The following is a 16,071-nucleotide window of genomic DNA, read 5'->3' on the forward strand; positions in this document are numbered from 1 at the left end:
TATATGGATATCTCATAAATATATTTGTTTATTAAATCAAAGGGTTATAGTACGCTCAGATGAGCTGCTTGTAGAGGTTCAAACCCCAATATATCTGTGTGAAACTGAAATATGTTTTACGGTTGAGAGCAAGAGTTGCAAATAATGTAAGATACGTGTTTACGAGAGACAAAAGTACTTTTTCATTTATAACAAGCATTGTTCCCTGCCTTGACGAAAGTTTTCCAAATTGTAATTGATAGTTTTATGTGAAATTATCAGATATATTTCACTGTTATATTTAAATATTACCATGGAATACATGTAAATAACATTTTGCAAATATACATAATATTTACAGAAACGAAATATAAAAATACAAGGTCCATTAACTGGTCAATCTTCCACAAATTTTGATAATTTTATTAAATATTTACCTCAAATATAATTTATTTATCCGTACATTATACAACAAATAATGGAAATATTTTCATTATTTAAATCAGTATAGATATATCGGTCTGTAAATAGGAAACATTTCCGCTGTTAATGACGAAATCGAAGTCTTTTAAAAGGTTTAATGGTCCGTTTTGTCAGCCAACATCAAAGGAACAGAAAAGGAAAATCATGTTTGTTTATTATAAAACAAGTTCAGGTTTACAAAATGAAATGAAGTATAAACATCAAGAGACCAATATATAGTTTAAATTGAATACTTTTATTTTTGCAAGTGCAGGCTCAAAGACTAGATAATCTGCAGAAAATAGTCTGAAAGGAGTTAAATCTATAAAAGCTTGAAACTATGTTCTAAAACGAAATCTCATTTCCTACAAGGACCAGTGTGTATCCCTGAAGTCGTGTTGCTATTTCAGATACAATTATTATAAGAAAACGATACAGTGCTAAATAAAGTACGCGAATCATAACAACATTTTATCACCTTACTGCATTGTTGTAAAAGTGTTTGAATACTCGTTTGCTGAAAAACCTGTTGTTGTACTCAGCAATTATTTACCTGGATTACATTAAGGTATTGTTTAGAGATTTAAGTTGAAGCCTAAACTCTAACATTTAGTCCATTTGTTTCTTCTATTTGTCATTTGCTCATGAATAAGTGACGGGTGTGTGATATTGCTATAACACTATGTTTCGCAAAAATTATTTAACACAGTGAAAACTAAGTCCATTGAAATATGCTTTGTTGACCTTAAATTTCATTTACACGTAAGCAATGTATAACCAAAGCCTTAAGACAAATATGAGGTATTTCATCACATGTAATACCGACTCCAATCGCTTCAGTTATAACTCGTTTTCAATAATATATGTATATCATAAACAGAAAAATCAAGTTCTTATCATGAATACTTTTTATGTCATGGTATAGAAAGTATTATATTTCACTATTTCCTGAAAATAGAAACCAAATTAATGGAAAAAGCTTTAATATCCTTTCGTAACGTTGTTTACTTGTATGAGCAGATAATTGCTGAACTATATATATATATATATCATTGATTTTAATAAAACACTAAAACTACCGGATTTTAAGAAAACAAAACCTAACTATCCTCGAGTAGTAAGGACTTCGGAAGACTTGAACTGGAGAGAGAATGTTTGGTGTTTTGTGGTAATCGTTTTGTTTTCTGCATTTCAGATGTAAATGGAAAATTATATTAAAACGTGGACAAGATGTATACGTGGCTTAAATAAGGTAAGGCTTTTAGAAATACTCGTTTTCCTTCTTTCAGCTGTTAAAAAGATGTGAGTACTTACTCTACGATATTTAAATATTTGACCGTATTAGAGCATATGCCATAGCTTTATTTTAATATAAACAGGATATTGGGCAAATGATTACGTGCATGAGGGCAAATGGCGTAGATGCACAAAGGACTTTAGCTTAGCAGACAGCACAAAACTTGACATCCCTCGTCTCTGTAGAACCGTAGAAACTAAATTTGGTTTAAAAATCTTTCTTCAGTTCTGTTAGTTGACACGATCATTTTACATGCCAGTGATCGTACTGCGTGGATCAGTTAACTAAATTATGTAAATTACGTGGATTAATTAAATAAATGAAGGAGATTGTGTAAAAGTTTGTTTACGTTCAGCTTCATACATTTCATGGAGGTATATAACGTCAGAGGAAACTTACATGTAAATAGCCTTAAATGGATACATTTTAATATTCGCCTATTCCTATATACAGAACAGAACAAATGTATGACAGTTTTGTACTAACGTCGAATTTACATGTTTTAAAATGAAGGTATATTAGTAACATAGGAAAGAAATGAATTTCGAAAATTTAAACTTCGGAAATAACTTGGGATGAAACTAATCACCTTTTATGAAACAGGCCTCACAATGTCTGGAAATAAAATATTAGTATCAAGCATTTTTCGTGAACATCCCGGAAATATGTATTGATCCAAAGGGTATCTAGGCGGCATTAGAAACGTCTTAAAGTTTGATTTTTTCAAACATCAGACGAGCTAAAAATGAGTTTTCGCTTAACTGACTTTACAGAATGAATGCGCTTTATAAATACTTGTACTCTTTTATGAAAATAGCCGTGTCAACCGTTATGTTTTGATTATTAATATATTTTCGGTACAATACATTGGCTTGTCCAGTTTTCATAATCTTTGCATTGCTTTTAATATGCTATCAGAATTACTCTATCATTGAAGTAGTTTGTACAGCAACGCAATCAGTTCATATTTGATGCATTAAGGGTACTTGTATCAGAAATAATTGCTACTGCATAAACTCGTCATTGATTGTTAGACACAGTTTGATGTAAAGTTCTCTTCAATCAAAGTAAAAATATCATTTGTATCATGTTTAATTAAAGCTAGAAGTAACGTAGATGTCAAACACGTGTAGAAGTAAGATAAAATCAATCCAGTTTAATTCAACAGCTCCCCTTGGCTGCTAATTCGGCTTGGTGACCGTTTTACTGTGTCTATGTGGGCCAGGCGCTATTTTCTACATCAGTTGGTACTTCCTGTTGATGTTATGCATGTTTCATTGTGTTACTGTAGCACTATTTACCACACTGGTTGGTGTTGCTAGTTGATTAACGTTGTTTCATTGTTTGTCTGTATGACTATTTACTACATTGGTTAGGGCTTCTTGATGTTGTGTATGTTTCATTGTGCTTCTCTAGCACTATTTATCACTGTGTACTGCTTTTGACTATTGGCCCCTCCGTTACTATTATCAAGTGGTTGCCAGTCCAGAATGATACTCTCCAGCTTTACTATTCAGTGTTAAACAAACCAGACTGGCAGACTTTGTTATCTTCGGTAAAACTTTAAGCGTGTAAACTTTCATCAGGATGTTCTTTAGGTTTCTTTACCGTTCATATACAAAGACCATTATTCTTACATATTAAAAATGTCGATCCTGACATTCAATTAACCGTATTCTACATCCTAGGATCTCGTGATCTGTTTCATTGCCTGACTGAGTCCGGATATTGTGGTTAGAGGTTTATTAAGTAAACAATTGAGGTTACGCATTAACTTAATGATCGACGATTTAAAAAAAAGCGTCAATTTGGTCACAGAAGCCAAAAGTAATGTCTTATAATACAAATCTTTCTGTTTTAATATTGGTTATTCCATGAGAAAACCTGTACCAGCAATATGATATGATTATTGCATAATAAATTGTTTAAAATACTGGAAGATCACTGATTTTCTTATGTTCATGCAGAAACTAGAAACTAGTATATATTGTAATTAAGTTGTCTAAGGCAAATCAAATTCTACCATATTATTTGTGTGTTCACGCAAACCAAAATTCTAAAGCGCCGATGCAAAATTAGAATATAGAGGTGTTTAGATGAAAGCCAATGATTAAACCAAAAATACACGGTTAAGTTATGTTTCATTAAAATCGTTTTAAACTGTTTCTAAATATTCTTTACGCCACGTCTCCAAATGCCTTAGGGAATATACTTAAAAGCATTGTTAGTTTTGGAATAGTGACGATGTTCAGATTTGAGAGCTCAAAGAATGCTCTTCATGTTTATAATTGTGTTATCTCAATTTTGATTTTTTTAGTCACTAATACAGGTTTGGTCATGGAACGGCCCATATTATATAAGAGCATCTTACTTATTCAAAAAATGAATATGTCTGACAAAGGACTTACGCCTCTTAACTCGAGACCCCGAGATCGATATATTGAGCTAAGCGGACGTACAAATGTGTTACTACTTTTGGAAATAATTGTCATGTTTTCCTCTCATCTTTTGTTTATCAAATATATATTTTCAGTTTCAGTTAGGATGAGAGGAGAGATATAAATCATTTATAGTCTCTGAGTTACTTTTCAGACGATATCAGAGTGGCCCTCATATAAAAGAATTATAGCGCAACATTGCAAGCACTTCTTACGTGATGCATCAGTTGCATTGCAAACAATTGCTGTATCAAAAGACCTCACCCGAGAAACAAGGCATAATGACACTGTATTGATTCATTTTATAGAACTGAAATTTAAACTGTTTTATTTGATTAAACGCCTATTTTACGTAAAACATATTCAATGGCGTTTTACAAATATATATAAAAAAATACGTCTAAAAATTAAGACATTTTAAAGATGTATGAAATAAATGAGCATAAATATCATTGTGACTAAACTATTTAGTAAGCATTAAACAAAAGATCAGGCATCAGATAAGATTGATAAAATATTAGAATATTAAGTTACAGTAAGATAGCTGTTTTGTTAGTAAGTAAGTAGAAGTGAGTTACTGTGACATGTCCATAAGTTATTACAAACAACTGTATTTTTGTATTTGTGATAAAATTGTTCATATTCGAATGTATTTACACAGTAAAAATCATCCAGTTCACGTTACTACAATATCTTAAAAATCACAGTCACAGTCTCTAAAAGAGTGCAAAGTAATTTCCAAAATAATAAGTTTTCAACTTCTTTTTGAAAACATCTTATGTGTCTGAGTTTCTTATTTCGAGAGGCAATTCATTCCAGAGTTTAGGTCCAACAGTACCAAAACTTCTGTCGCTGAACGTTTTGCGCTTGTTGAAGGAACAACGAAACATCCAGTAACGGAATCTGAAGAACGCAAATTCCTTGTCTGTATTTGTTTTATGAGACGTTCTGAAAGATATTCTGGAGAATTTCCAACTGAACAATTATACATGTAGGTGAGCATTTTGAATGTGATTCTGGCTTTGATGTGTAGCCAGTGAGCGCTTGCTTGGAACGGTCATATTTTCTTCGATTTAGGACAAGTTTTGCACACATGTTCTGAATTCGTTGCAACTAAAATTTGTTTACCTCGCTTTGAGCAATACCATACAGAATGACATTGCAATAATCTAAATGGGATATCACCAATGACAGCGCAAGAGTTTCGGCAGCCTCTTTGGTAAGATATTTCCGGATACATTTTATTCAGAAGTAGTTGAGCATTGCTGTTCTACACTTTCGTTTTACATGCTCTTTTAGATTCAAGTTTTCATCCAGGTATGCACCTAGATATCGTATATAGCTCACTGATTTCACTTCATCACCTACAATGCATATTTTGTCAGTTGCACACTTAGAGAGCTGTTGCCTACTACCAAACATGAAGAACTCGGTTTTGGAAGTGTTCATTTTGAGCTTATTTTCATTCATCCAGTTGTTGATTGTTATAGAACAAAATGAACAGTTTGATCATACTTAGGTCTTGGAAATCAGTGTAGCAACGGTATGTTTTTTCTTGTCATTTACATCAAAACTTATAACAATAAAGAAACATTAATGCAGTGTGTTGAGTCGTACAATGTAATTTGTCCAGACATTTATGGGATCATCTGGCTAAGTGAGCTGTTACGAAAGAACTGAAATCAAATTCACGAATGCGCTTCTTATATATCTTTTATATTTTTGTTTTAAGTGACACAACTTTAGGCTTTCTAGTTTATGGTGGTAAAAAGGTGCTCCTCCGTACGGATGGGCACTTTGGTAGAACCAACGACTTTCTGTCAACCTGATGGACGGTTTCAAACACCCTAAGCCATATGTTCCATTTCTAGTGATACTAAAATATTGTAGAAACAATTGTTTTAAAGATGATTAGAAGTTGTGAACGAAATAAAATACTTCCCGTTGTTTTTCTCAATATGCGGTGTTCCATCAGCAACAAAGTTTTAGTAACAACTTAACTGAAACATAAATGATAACAAATTGATTTTCGACAGCCCATCAGTATGTTTTCAGTGCGCAAATAACTTTCTGACGATCATGCTAAGATTATTTATTTTGCAAATCTTGCTTTCTTCATTGGTTTCTTATGTTCAGTGTTCGAATGTCTTGTTTGCTGATATTTGTTGATATTTTGCTAAATTAAAAGTTATTCCCTTTCCTGATATCTCAACCTAACAAAATGTATTATTAAATATCTTGTGCCGTAAATTGTTCCCTCGCACTTGGACTAAATGTTGGTCTATTACAGTGTTGTGTGGAAGGCTGTGTTCTCATTGTGATCATTTTGTAAATTTTGTTGTCAACTAATATTTTTTTTTTTTTTTTTTTTTTTTTTTTTTTTTTTGAGCTACAAGAATATAGCCCGTTTATTCAAAACTTTACACACACATAACATATATACATTTATAGATACATACTTCTGAACAGATCAGAGAACAGAGAAAAATCATTCAAATATACATCAGTACGTAATTCAATATAATATGTATAATATGATTATAAACAAAAAACTATAAGAACATTCAAATGTACATCAGTATGTAGTTCAATATATTATGATTGTATGATGATTCGAATGTGGGCGTGTAAAGTATGATGTTTTGTTATGAGATAAGAGTCTAAAGGCGTCAGAGAGTTAGAGTATGAGTTGGAAAGAGATAATTCAAGGAGAAAAGGTAACTAGAATGGTCCGAAGAAAGTAACAGTATCCTTCACTTAGACCTCCTAAATGTTGGGATGTCGCAATTTATAGCGGCAGCCGATCCCATTTTTTGTTATAGCTGGTTATTTTATTCTTTTTTAATGCTATGTGCTTTTCAATTTCTTTCTTTGTTTTTGAGATAATTAATAAACGATTCAATCCTTGGATTATGATTTCCTAATTTGCATTTATATATAAAGTATTTTGCTAAGATTATGATGTAATTTATTATCTGTTGAGTTGGAGATTTTGTTTGAGAACCAAATGAAACATTTTGGAAGTTTAATGTATATTCTATACCTTTGTTATTTAAGAATTGTTTGATACATGACCAAAAGTCTTGTACGATTTGGCATTCCCAAAAGAGATGGTTCAAAGATTCTATCTCCATGTTACAAAAATCGCATAAGCTAGATTCGATTATTTTGCACTTATGCAGAAACTGATTAGTTGCTATAATCCTTTTAAGATATTTATATTGGAAAACCCTTAATTTTGAGTCTATACAACTAGAAAAAGTCGCACTATATATCATTCTCCAATTTAAATTTTCATAAACACTATTCCATTTAATTTCAGATTTGTTTATTGTCATTGTGTTTTGTTTTCTCTGATATTGTTTATATAGTAATTTATTTGGTTTTTTAACTTTCTGAATAGTTGCAAATAATGTCTCTGCCTCATCATATTGATTATCATTTTTTAGCTTTTCCTTCCATTCACTTGGAATATTAGAGACGATTGTATGATAATTAAGGAATTCTGAATTGTTTAGATTAAACCTATTTTGAACTGTTACAAATGGCAAAAACTGATTTTTTCTAAAGTCGTATATATTTCTAATGTATTTAACTCCAGCTGTAAACCATTCATTATAGTACATGGTTTTATTTTCATTTTTAATAAAAGAGTTGTTCCATATGATTTCATTTGACACACTTCCTACATCTGAGTTGAAGTTTATACGTGCCCAACTTATAAGTACGTCTTTTTGGAATGTGTTTTTTATTTTTTCCTTTTATATCGTTTTCAAAGATGTTTGCTTCAAATAACAAGTTACCGCCAAATTTTTGTATTTCTTTTTTGTATATATCTTTCCAGAAGCCTGTATTTTCAATATTTGTTATGCGCTTTACCCAACTTGCTTTTATTGAGCTTATATATGCTTTTATATCTATCATCTTAAGTCCGCCTTCTGCATATTCTTTTTTATTACATTTCGTGCGATTTTTTCTGGTTTATTATCCCACAGAAAAGAATATATACGTTTTGTTATATTTGTCAGTATATGTTCTGGAGGATTTTCAAGGACCGTTAAAGGGTATATTATTTTAGGTAGAGCGAAGGTCTTTATAACAGTAATTTTTCCAAGTAAAGTTAGTTTGTGTTTTTGCCATCTATTTAAGCAGAGATATAACTGTTCTAATTTATTATTTAAATTCAACTCCACTCTATTCTTTTGATTTGTAAATACAATTCCTAGCGTTGTGGCTTTGTCAGATGTCCAATTAAATGATTTCATCTTGCAAAATATTTTGTCTGTGTGTTTTAGGGACCCGATTCGTAAAATAGTTGACTTTTTTGTGTTTAGTTTTAATCCGGAAAATTGACTAAATTCTTCGATTTTGCTTAGTAAACAGTTAAAAGATTTTTCTGACCCATCTAAGATGAACGTTGCATCGTCAGCAAAAAGTGATTCTTTAATCTCATGGTTTGTTAGGGTTACACCTTTTATATGGGGCTCATGTTTTACTTTTAGAGAGAGAATTTCTATCGCTATGATAAAGAGATAGGGAGAGAGAGGGCAGCCTTGTCTTACGCCACGACTTATACGGAAATATTCAGACAGATGTCCATTATTTGAAACACAGCCTTGCATATCGTTATAAAAAGTAGTCACCCACTGTCTTAAAGAAGTTCCGAAATTAAAGTATTGAAGAGTTTTCATAAGAAAATCGTGATCTAGACTGTCAAATGCTTTTTCAAAATCGGCGAAGAAAAGTAGGCCAGGCTTATTATTTCCATTTAAAAAATCAATTATATCATAAATTAATCTTATATTTTCTCCAATATATCTCCCTTTAATGAAACCAGTTTGCGACTCATCTATTATATCAGACAGTACATTTTTTATTCTATTTGCTATTGCTTTAGTTGCAATTTTATAGTCAATGTTTAAAAGAGATATAGGTCTCCAGTTGTTAAGAGATGACAGATCTTTATCTTTCTTTGGTATCAGATTTATAATTCCTTGTTTTTATAGTTGAGTTAAGTGACCTAAGTTATAAGAATAATTGATGGACTGAATAAAATGTTTCTTTAGCTCTGGCCAAAATATTTTGTAGAATTCTGTAGTTAGTCCATCAGATCCTGGGCTCTTGTTGTTTTGCATGTTTAAGAGTGCATTTGCACATTCGCTTTCTGTTAAGAAACCTTCACACGACTGTTTTTGAACCTCATTAAGTTTTTTGTTATTTTCTGGAAAGTTGTAAAGTTCAGTATTTGACAGCGTGTCTTTTTTATACAGTTTTTCGTAAAAAAGTTTCGTTTCTTGTAATATTTCTTTTTCGTTTGTTATTTCATTTCCGTGTACGTTTAATCTTGTTATTAATTTGTTTTCACTTTTCTTTTTTTCTAAGTTAGAAAAATATTTGGTATTTTTGTCCATGCCTTCTATATACTGTGCTTTTGCCCTAATGAAACAGCCTTGTGCTTTATATTGAGTAATGCTATCTAGTTCCTCTTTTTTACTTTTAATTTGATCATTTAGCTGTTCATTTGATTCATTGTTCTCAAATTGTTCGTGTAAGGTATCAATACTTTTTATAAGCTGCTTTTCCCTTAATGAATCATTTTTCTTTTTAAAGGAGCAATACTTTATTGTTACATTTCTGACAGAACCTTTTATTTACTCCCAACGTGTATTGGCATTAGCTTCATGATTTATTTCCACAGTTTCATTTATTGCTTTCTTTATATCCGTTTGATATTTTTCGTCAAATAAGATTGAGTTGTTTAGTTTAAAATAACCTGGGCCACGAGTCTGAGAGGTTAAGTCAATATCAACAGTGACTAATGAATGATCTGACCTGATACCGGTCGTTATCTTCGTATTTTTAACTCTGTTAGAAATATTTGATGAAATAAGAAAATAATCTAACCGACAAAAAATAGGAGGTTTGTGATTAGAGTGCCATGTAAATTTTTTTGTTTGTGGATGTAAAACACGCCATATATCTACTAATTCAAAGTTTTCAGCAATGTTTTTTATTTTATTTCTACAGCGCATATTTGTGTCTTTTTTGCCATTTTTCTTAACCATATCAGTATCCAGAATAACATTAAAATCTCCCCCAATTATAAGTGTTTTGTCATCATTATCCGCTATGAGTCGTTCGAGAGTATTGAAAAATTCTATATCTTCCATATTTGGTCCATATACATTAATTATAACTAGTACCGTTTCGTTTATTGTTACCGTTAAACATTGCAATCGGCCCTCCACTATCTCTTCATGTTTTATTATTTCGTATGAATCACTTAATAATATACCGACTCCTTTGCTGTTAGTACTGTTTCCGCTAAGAAAAACATTTGAACCCAATATACTTTTCCATTTTTCACATTCCGATTTCTTACAGTGCAATTCCTGAAGAAGACAAATGTCAAATTCACTATCTTTTAACCAGTTTAAGACATGAATTCTCTTTTTGATGTCCCCGAGTCCCTTTGTATTCAAAGAACATATTTTAGTAGTCATATTCAGTTAAAATACCATGCTTACAAGAAAAAATGAGAGATCGGCTGAGCGTTGGTTCATTTTCGTCAATATTCAATGTTGCCTGACCTTTAAGCAGAGGATATGATTTCCATGAGACCTCAGAAAAGGAAGAAAAGAAAGAATTAATAGAAGAATTTCCGATAGAGAAAAACGTTTGAAGCATATCTATGTGTATCTTTAAAAAGTTTTAAGACCTTCAGAAACTGTAAAGATGATAATAGGTGGATATGTGTACTACAACTAACAATGGATATAATCTTCAAATTTGCTGCTTTGCGACATACATATTGCATTTATGTAATTTTCCTGTATTTCAAAACAACAACATAGAAAAATGAAACAGATTACGACTGGACAATATTAGTATGTATGTCTTATCTACAACGAACAATAAACATAATTTTTTACATATTGCATTAAAGTAGTTTTCTTGTATATCATAAAAAAATGTGAAACGAATTACAATTGGTCAGTTAGTGTTTATATACCCGTGCTACCTCAAAATGTTACATTTTAATATAAGAGAAAACAACAGTTTCAACAACTATGAGATGGACTATATATGTATTGATAGCATTTAAGATCCTTTTGCCCTACGGTAAATTATTTGCAGGTATTCTATAAACATACACTTTCAAAATACTGCTACAGTGTAAACATACATTTTCAAAATTGACAGCGCATAGTGTCGTGTTACGCTAAAAACTGCTACAATAACAACAGAATTGAGGGAAAGTGTTTACAAAAAGATAGTTCGGCATTACAAATTTATAACAATCGTATGTACTAAATGTATCTTAACATAACAATAAGAACACATACAGTAGATAGCAAATGATACATAGTGAATATTCGTTGTTTGGTGTACATTTACTTATATCTTACACAGATAAAAATAATTCTTTTTAAAAATGTTCATTGCCTTTCAAACTGAGATTGATCCTAGTATATAGTTATGGAGAAAATGTATGCAACTCTTTTCCCCCGAAAAACGAAACTGAGAAAAGAATACATGTTGTCTTCTTCAAAAGTGTAATAAGCAACCAAACGAGTTAAGTCCATTTAATAGCCCCTCCCTTCTAAAGTTATAAACGCACATGTATACATATTAAAATGTGAGGGATAACTTTATGGACAGTTATGGGAGAAAATACAGTCAAGATTTTTCAATACTTTTACTTGTTATCTCCCTTAAAACTGCTATCTACTAGTAAATCATTTGCCTTCATAATGTTTGTAATATATATTTAACTTTATTATGCATCTCAAGTGGTTAGAATGTGTTTTCCAAAGTACAAGTAAACTTGAAAACTCATTTATAACACAGTGCTTTATATCCAAGTATACTATTTATATACAAAGACGAAACCCGGTGTGCGCACGTGCGCGCGTTCCTTGCTATGTACATGAGCGTCTGCTGAAAAAATAAACAAGTCCGTTCAAAAATCGTATTTGTCTTATATAGTTGTGTTTAAAAGATCTTTAAAAAAAAAGCGTTGAAAATCTGAGGAAAATTTAATTCCCTGAACATTTCTTACGACTAACAGAATATGTGTCAAAAAATATAATTAATATCCACAGCAGGAAGTTGGGATCTCGGTGCGTGCACGTGCGCGCGTTCCTATCTATTTAAGCGTTTGATGAAGGAGATTCCGCTCTCAAAATCATATAAACAAACACATTTATAACACAGTGTTTTATATCTAAGTATTCTATATATATATACAAAGAAGAAACCCAGTGGGCGCACGTGCGCGCGTTCCTTGCTATGTAAGCGTCTGCTGAAAAAAAAAAAAAGAGTCCGATCAAAATCGTATTTGTCTTATAGGTGTGTTTAAGGGATCTAAAAAAAGTCGTTGAAAATCTGAGGAAAATTTAATCCTCTGAACATTTCTAACGACTAACAGAATATGTGACAAAAATAAAATTGATATCCACAGCAGGAAGGTCGAATCTCGATGCGTGCACGTGTGCGCGTTCCTATCTATGTAAACATCTGGTGATGGAGATTCCGCTCTCAAAATCATATTCGACTTACAAATGTATTTAAACGAGGTACATATATATGTAAAAAATCAAGTGAAACTGTTCTAAACATTTCTAAATATAAAAATAGAATTAATATACTCGTCTGTAGAGGTACGAAATATTAACCTCTGTATTACTGGCTCGAATTCGATTAATAAATACACTATTAAAGATAAGTAAGTATTGTTCAAAAACAGAAGTTTAACTGACGTATATCATAAAATAAATATATCATCAAGAGTAAATTAAGTAAATAGAATAAGGTACTCCCTCAACATATTTTACTGTCACTGATCACTGTGTTTTATTTTATCTATTTTACAGTCACTTTTTCTTATTCTGATTTTTCATCAGTTCATTGCCTTTTTTAACTTTGTCACTGTAGCTCTGTTTCACATCGGTGTTACTTTCTGTCCATGGAAGATTCAACCAGTGCATGTAATCTTTGTATTTTATTTGTTTAACAAATGATGTGTCCTCGTAATTTTTTTCATTCGAACCATTGGTTGTCTCCCCTTTGAAACGTGCAAACAATTTTCCCTCAAAGGACCAACTGTTAATGACTTGATCAGGGGCCTTGCGTCGAACCGAAGCAAGTACTGTGTTGTTAAGGGGAGTCAAGTCTTCGTTCATATAAATCCCACACTTCATTTTCCTGAGATTGGCAGTGTGTTTCATAACATCCATTTTTACCTGTCGCTGAACAAACCGTACGATGATAGGTCTGTTTTTACTGGCGTCAAAGCTTCCAATTCTGTGGGCGATGTCAATGTCCTCTTCAGATATATTTAGGTTTAGCCTCAGTTTAAACATATCAAGCACATGTTTAGTAGTTTGGACTGAGGTTTGTTTGTCAGAGTCGTGAGCGATACCTGTAATGCGGATGTTGTTCCGTCTGCCGTATTGTTCCAGGTCATTCAAGCGTTCTTTAATGTGATCGTTTTCGTGACAGTAACCTGACTGAAGTTTTTCATTTTGTTGTTTAAGTGTTTCATTTATTTTCTTTTGATTTTCTACTTCTTTCTGTAAGCGGTCAATGTTAATGCCATTTTCGTGTGTTTCGGCCTCCAAGATTTCAATTCTGTGGACAACAGATCCTAATATTTTATCTTTCATTTCCTCAATGGTATCATGTATGATGTTTTTTATAAAAGTCCTGTCATTTTTTGTTAGAACAGAACTTAATTTATTGTTTATTTCTTGTAAGTTTGCCATTATTTTACTGTCTATTATTTGCGATGGCTCTTTGGAGAGTGGACATGTGATTTGTGTTTCTGTACCTTCATTGTTTTCCGGAATGTTTTGATCTTTTGGCATTTTTGCTTTTTTCTTTGTTTGTTTCTTTGATTTAGATTTACTTTCAGGGTCTTGGAAGACAATACTGTCTTCCAATTCACTTCCCGTTGTAGAAGAATGTTTTCGTTTATTTTCTGAGTTCATCCCTTTAAATTTGATTCTATTCTACAAATTGCAACTCAGTTAAATGTACCGTGCGCTAATCGCTAATCACGTATTTTGCCTATTGTCCTGTTATCCGCCGGCAACTAGTTTTGTCCATTAATCAGTTCAATAATCAGTCATGCGTGACGATGGAAGATTTGCGTAATCTCTGTATACCAATTACTTTTCAGCAAATACAACCCCACCCATATGTTTTAACATGCAGTTTTCGATTTATTCAACTGACAATCGAAATCATTCTATTGTCCATTCGTTATGTTTACCGATATATTGATATGTTCGAGTTGTTGTGGTTCCACCTCTATATCTCTTCTTCAAATCATCTTAAGGTCCATAAACTTTTGATTTTCTATCTACTAGATTTTTCCATGTTTACGTTGTTTTTCTCAATATGCGGTGTTCCATCAGCAACAAAGTTTTAGTAACAACTTAACTGAAACATAAATGATAACAAATTGATTTTCGACAGCCCATCAGTATGTTTTCAGTGCGCAAATAACTTTCTGACGATCATGCTAAGATTATTTATTTTGCAAATCTTGCTTTCTTCATTGGTTTCTTATGTTCAGTGTTCGAATGTCTTGTCTGCTGATATTTGTTGATATTTTGCTAAATTAAAAGTTATTCCCTTTCCTGATATCTCAACCTAACAAAATGTATTATTAAATATCTTGTGCCGTAAATTGTTCCCCCGCACTTGGACTAAATGTTGGTCTATTACAGTGTTGTGTGGAAGGCTGTGTTCTCATTGTGATCATTTTGTAAATTTTGTTGTCAACTAATATTTAGGTAAGGCAAAATAGACAGGATCAATACAATATAAATATTTATCTTTCCTAAATCTCTGATTTATGGATTTCTGCCAACGTGATGCTTTATTTAATACTTTCTTGGATTATTAACGGCCAACATCAGGTATACATGTATTACCCATACTAAAAATAAATACTAGACTTACAATTTGAAAAGAATAAACACGTTCATGTTACAGGTATGTTATTGTTTGGTACAGATATTATTATTAATAGAATTAAGCACACTATGAATATTAAACACGTATCAGATAATAAGATATTCAAAATGGTTCAAACGGGAAAATCACCTAAAATAATATTGTTCACGTACTTTCTAGGCGCATCAATTAGAGTAAAGAAAAGTTTTTATGTTTGTATCACAAAATTCATGTACAAAAGTCATTAAGCAGTTTCGAGATGATATAGAATATGCGGTAGTATTGCAGAACTGTACTGAGATAAGATTGTTTGGTGTACAAACGTCTCGAAGCATTTGCGATATAATATAGAAAATGTCGTAGGAATGCAGCACTGTACTGAAATAAGATTGTTTGGTTTTTGTACTGTGACGGCATAATATTAGGTTTTGGCGTCATGGTCACACGTATCTCAGTCTAGTTGTTTTCCGAAAAATATGTAACACCCTTATCAAAAATGAGATGTACAGTAGAACCTCTCCCCCCCCCCCCCCACCCCCCTCAAAACCGGGTCCCTCTCCAAACTTGACGTTTTATTCAGTCCCGAATATTCTCCCCAAAACCGGATAATTATCAATTTCCATGTAAATGGAAGAATAAATTTAATATGATCCTAAGTGGCCATGATTTACATTTAATATGTTTACTTTTGTCTATTGTTATTGTGAACTTATGAGTCTTACATCAACTTACTTGCAAATGGACAATTCATGTATCTTATTCTATAGAGTGATCATTTGTATAAAGAAACGTGTTTTTGAAAAAGTATGATAGCATCGTTTGTTCCTGTAGCTACTAGCTACTCTTCTTTGTAGAGAGAGAACATACATTTTCATTGGCTGCTTATACTCTACGTAGCATTTATTTTACACTGTGTCTGAGGAGGGTTAC

The 16,071-nt window shown here is 32.0% G+C and overlaps 1 protein-coding gene across 6 annotated transcripts in view; it reads left to right on the top strand.

The window, feature by feature from the left end:
* Positions 1-1,637: 1,637 nt before the first annotated feature.
* LOC123546415 (cGMP-specific 3',5'-cyclic phosphodiesterase-like) overlaps positions 1,638-16,071 on the top strand; it is a 128,715-nt gene continuing 114,281 nt past the window's right edge. For 2 of the 6 annotated variants that reach the window (XR_008372310.1, XM_053550764.1), the window contains exon 1: positions 1,639-1,693. The gene's annotated coding sequence lies outside the window, so the exon portion shown is untranslated. Of the gene's footprint in view, positions 1,694-16,071 lie in introns of all 6 variants that reach the window. The other 4 variants (XM_053550759.1, XM_053550763.1, XM_053550765.1 and 1 more) reach the window with 3 other exon arrangements.

Source organism: Mercenaria mercenaria, chromosome 9, assembly GCF_021730395.1.
Source record: "Mercenaria mercenaria strain notata chromosome 9, MADL_Memer_1, whole genome shotgun sequence".
NCBI lineage: Eukaryota > Metazoa > Mollusca > Bivalvia > Venerida > Veneridae > Mercenaria > Mercenaria mercenaria.